Genomic DNA, 5,680 nt, shown 5'->3' with positions numbered 1-5,680 from the left:
CGCCACGTCCAGCACGCGCGGCGACGGCGGCGGCTGGACCGCCACGGCGGGCAGCGCCAGGTCGGCGCCGGGGAAGGTCTTCTCCACCAGCTCCGGGACGCGCGTCGCGGGGAGGTGCCCTTGGGGCCGTTGCCGTGGAAACTCCCTGGCGGCGGCGGCGGCAGCGTCGCCCCCTGGGTGGGGAGCGAGGGCGGAGTGCGGGACAGCACCGAACCCGTCCTCCTCCGCGGCCCGGCGGGACGGGACGGGAGGGGGGTCCACGAGCGCCTGGGAGGGGGTCTTGGTGAGGACTGGGCCGAACTTGGCCGCCCGCTCCTTCACGGAGCCCCGGCGGTGGGGGTCCTCCTCCGCCGCCCCGGGGAGGAGGTCCCCCCCCCCGGACCCCCGGGGGCTCAGGGCCCCGGCCGGGGGCTCCGGGGGGGCGCGCTCCGCCTGGATGTCGGTGAGGCTGAGCTCGGCGTCGGTGGCCACCTTGATGGGGATGGGGCTGGAGATCTCCAGCCGCGTCTTGGAGTCCCTCTTGGAGGCGCCGCGGTGCAGGCCGAAGAAGCCCCGCCGGATGCTCATCTCCTCCAGGCTGCGCAGGTCGGCCTGGGACATGCGGTCCTTCTTCTCCTTCTTCTCCTTCCTCAGAGACTCCCGTTCCTTGTCCTTCTTGATCAGGTGGAACATGACCCTGGGTGTGCTGCCAGCCCTGCCCTTGGGGGGGGGGTCTCTGGGGGTGTGGGACGTGGGGGGGGGGGGGGGGGGGGGGACGGTCCCTTACAGGGAGGGGTCACAGACAGAGGTCAGCACCAGGTGAGCAGGCTCTGACACGGGGCAGAGCATCGTTGTCGTCTGGCGGGGGGGGAAAAATCAGCGGATTAGTCCATGTTGGGGAAACAAGGCGTTCAGTCAACAATACACACAGATAGAGAACAGCTGATCCACAATGAACTGCATGTAGGCGAGCGGGTAAGGGAATTACACTGTATAGCCTAGCATGTACAGTCTGTGTAAAAATAACTTTGTAGCCTAAATCTTCCCCCCACAGTTATGTACTTGATTATTATATTCACTTCTTTTATTGGGCACATTGAATTATAAGTCGGAGATAGAAAACATAACTAATATATACGTATCTAGATAGATAGATAGATAGATAGATAGATAGATAGATAGATAGATAGATATTAATTTATTAATTTATTAATTTATTTATTTATATCAGTTTCACAGATAAAAGGTAAAATAGGCCAAACCAAAACATTTTGAGAGCACTTTGTCCTTGGGATAGCGATGTTAACCCGAATATAATTGAGTTGGTTTAACTTGACCCACATACATGTGTCCCCCCACTCTCTCTCTCCTCTCCTTCTAGCGCACCCACATCAGCGACAGAACAAAACGCGCACAGAAAACCAACATGGTATGTTTGCGTCCAGAATGAATGATTAACCAGCGCGTAGATACTCTGTTCTCTAGTCAACAAAAGGTGCCACACACACACACACACACACACACACACACACACACACACACACACACACACACACACACACACACACACACACACACACACACACACACACAAGTGTCACTGTCAACTGTCCCACTTCCACACAAGTCAAAGCCAGTGAATGCGATGGACATGAACAGGTATTTAGAGATGGACAAAGTATTCTACCGCAGTGTCTGCAGTGAACATACTCGCTGTTAGATCGCTTGGGTAATTCTACTGTTACTTTTGCGCGTTGTTGGTGCCGCTCCAGTGTAATGCTCTCCCTTTAAGCTGATTTGTTCCCATTCTTTATTATAGCCCCGGCTTAAGACAACGCGTTCAGAGAGCAAAACCAACGTCTGAATGCTATACTTTTCATGTTTGTTTAAGGTTTTATAAGTTGGGGTACTTACCGTCCAGACGGTGGTTGTTCATTGATGACTAGAGCTTGATAAAGTGTTGCGTAAATTCGGAAGGTTTGCAGCATTTTCCCCAGAGTTGTTCATCGACCGTTTTAGAAATGAACGGTGAGCGACCTGACAGCGCCCCTCACCGGTCAGTCTGCGCCACTGCAGCGACCCAGAGGATGGTGCCCAGTCATGGGCCTACAGGGGATGTGTTGTGGTGTATTGTTGCAGAACCGGGACTATCATGATTGTACTATACGTTGAATAAAGCTCTATATTTGTTTCATCAATAAATATGAGGTCATATATTTAATATTATTAATATAATAATTTTTTTCTTCACCTAGATTCTAAACTCAGTGTAAGCGCCTGATTAAGAAGGCAATAACATCAACCACCTCTCCTTTTGCTTATTATTAAGTCACTAAATTCACAGTAACTTCTATTTCATTTGATCAATACTCCAGCCAAAACTGCCCATCATTTCTCTGATGCGTCAGACAACAGAAACGTGAACCGCATACTTCCACCACAACCTTGACTGGCCTCCAGCATCACGCTAACCTGGACACTGTGAGTCCTACTCATGATACTCGTTTTTCCTGTGTGGTGGCGGGCGTGTTGCGTGGTTGGGATGGTTCAGCTGTGTGTCTCCTCTCTCATGATTACACAGAGGTTCAAGCGAGTCTCGTCCCAACGCGGGGCAGAGTCGGTGAGTCTGTGTGTCCGTGAGTCAGCGGTGGGCAGGGGCTCCACAGACAATAGGTGGGCTGACTTGGCACAAATCTGACAGCCCCAGAGCCAGCGGAGGCCTACAGGTATGTGGTGTATGTGTGTGGCTCGCTGAAAAGAGCCGCGTGTGGAATGCGCTGTCCTGGTTTTGCACGAGTCTAACCCTGAGACCTGTTCGGTGCTGCAGGTGACGCATGAATAACCACTTCATCTCTATATGCTTCGATGACGATGACATCAAAGAGGATGAGGAGAAAGGTGAATAGGTTTCAGGTTTATTGTGCACTCATGGATAGATCAATAAGCAGTTCACTGATCAAAGACCTGCTTGAAGGATTCCTTAACAGTGTCAACAAGGAACCAAAATAATCAATACATACATCTAACTAATTATTAACCATTCATTACAAAGAAAATATGAAGACTACTCACAACTCAGACTTGCTACATCAAAGAATACAAATTGCTGTATAATTAAGTAGACGGCGGTAATATTTAAAGTGTAAAGAAGGTGGCTATGAGACAAAGTTTTTGTGTGCTTGAGACATACTTGGGTGCATCTCACATACTCAAACAAAACGTTTGAAGGGAATTATACAACTTAATAATAACCAGAACAATATACATGCCATGGATTTGTTAACTGAAACGAAACCACCTAAAACCAGTTCCACACTAAGGTTCTAAGTGGGGTTATGGAGGTAAAGCAGGCTCACAGAACGCATGAGGTTCTATTGGTTCTACACCCTGGATGTGATGGGGTATAGCAGGCTGACAGAACACGTGAGGTTCTAAGTGGGTTCTAGACCCTGGGTGTGATGGGGGTATGACAGACTGACAGAACATATTCTCTCCAGAACATTCCCTGGACAGGTTGGACAAAAGCTCAGTGTGCTGAACGCACAACCGAGAGCAGGTCTCCCAGAACACACTTCACACGCCATGCATGGGTTCACTTCTGGAAAAAGTGTTTTATAGAGGTCATTGTCCGGTTCATCAACTGTCGGTCATTTCAGATACTCTTTGTGTGATCCCACTATGCATTATGAACCCTCCTCATTCCTCCAAAGAGAAACGTGAAGGTGTGAGAGGTCTTTAGGAAGCTAAATATCTACAGCAAAGATCAACATAGGCCACACACCTCCATAGAAGTAGGCAGTTCACTTTTATAAAAGTGTATAAACCTATGGTTCTTCTATTGTGTTTATGCTTTTTATATTATATATAGACACATATATTACATATGTATATTTTATGTTCATATAATAAAAATCACATTCGGTATCCCTGATTAGTATTCGTCTTACTGTCATGAGGTTCTGCTGTGACGTTGTTTCCTATCTTGGGGTAAAAACTAACATTTACACATATCTATACATTTAAACGAAATCAACATGATCTGCTCTATTAAACAACGATGCAGTTATCCATGACCACCTCCACCCTCCCTCCCCCCTCCCCTTCCTGGAGCTCTCCTGAGAAGATCTCCTCCAGTCCGCTCGCTGCTCTCTGCATGACGGAGCAGATGTTCCGCCCTAAGCTCCGTGACTCGAACCTTCTCCACTACGGATTTAAACCTGAAGGTTGGATGCGCGAGCGGAGCAGAACTCATTGAAGCTGTCAGCTCCATGGAGGCTGGAGCTGGAGATGGATATTCTGGGATACGCACATTGAATTGAATTCTGTAGATTAGAATGTACAGTTTGTTTGAGGCTATCTGGACATGCACGCAGCCACCTGCCCACAGGCTGCTAACATGCAGCGATATTACATTAATATGGTAATTATCTTGGTAGCTTGAGGCTGCGTTGTGAATCTCAGCGATCCAGATATAAATATGCGGTTACTATCTTTCTTCTCACTGGTCACCTAAGCATCTATTATGAGCTACTTTGATCTACTCTGACCCTCCCGAAATAAATACTTACCAACTTATTAGCGTTGTGGAGATGTGTCAAAGAGATGATAACAACAACGACAAATATCAGTGTTTCATTGCTATAAATTATGTATACGAATTCTTACATATTGAATTAATAGTAAGTTTGCACACTCAGTGGCTACAATATAAGTTAAGGTTTTTTTTATAGTGTACTGTATTTTGCACTTTATTTTTACGACATCCATTTTGGTTATAAACAATAATTGTAGGCCTATATAATTTTTTGAATAATTCAAAATTCATGTTATGTAATGCATGTACTTTCCTTTGTTAGGCTATGTTCTCTGTTATCATGACATCACTGTATTGACTCTCTAGCAATGCTAAATCGCCACAAGGGGGCAATAGATACGAATATAACGTTTGTGTTTTTTAATAAACTAGAATTTGATTGCGCCCTCATGGAATATGTCCACGCATTATATTACACGGGCATATTTTATTCAGTCGAGCATTAATGGGATGACGCAACTCATTCACAAACATCTACTATACTATATAGTATAGTAAATACGATTACGAGACATAATTAAATAGTTTTTTTTTAAATATATATCTTTATTTGTAACGTATATTTGCGATGTACATGTTGGATATTTCAGTTGCATGTAAGTTACATATCTTTTATTAAAACGGGGCTAACCATTGTCCCGCACGCATTGTTGTATTTGCATTGCACAATGAGAAACAGAGGTCTCAGAGGAACAATTGTTCTTCTTGAACGGTCCGTTTTCCCCCTTTAGAAAATAATACTATTACTATAATAATATGTAAATCTGCGAGAGGCGCTGCTTTCTACCTCACCAGATGAAGCCACATGCGATCCACTATAATGAATGACCCTTGCAGAGTTGGAAAATACCATCTGCAGGGAGGCGACACACACTCTATAATTAGTCTTCGCATAAATGAGAACAAAAATCACTTAAATAATCAAAAAAGACGTAGGAATTCGGACCTTTATTAAACACATGTGATTATTTTAAGTGTACGTGATGTTAAACAGGCTTTGTCGTACACAGTGCGTTGCATCCACCCCTAAAAGTGGTCTCGTCCCGGAGGTTACCGGAAGTGGTAACCGATTCCATATTTGGTCGCTTTGTTGTCGGCTTCCTCTTC

The 5,680-nt window shown here is 45.9% G+C and overlaps 1 pseudogene across 1 annotated transcript in view; it reads right to left on the bottom strand.

The window, feature by feature from the left end:
* Positions 1 to 672, bottom strand: part of LOC311353856 (seizure protein 6-like) — a 34,372-nt pseudogene extending 33,700 nt beyond the window's left edge. The window contains exon 1 of the transcript in view: positions 1 to 672. This exon is cut by the window's left edge and continues 334 nt beyond it. The product of the transcript in view is annotated as a seizure protein 6-like (transcript).
* Positions 673 to 5,680: the final 5,008 nt, after the last annotated feature.

The sequence above is a fragment of the Micromesistius poutassou genome (genome assembly GCF_964030765.1).
Source record: "Micromesistius poutassou genome assembly, chromosome: 10".
In the NCBI taxonomy this organism is placed as follows: Eukaryota; Metazoa; Chordata; class Actinopteri; order Gadiformes; family Gadidae; genus Micromesistius; species Micromesistius poutassou.
The sequence above is the reverse complement of the archived record's forward strand: the minus strand, read 5'-3'. Positions and strand labels throughout refer to the sequence as shown.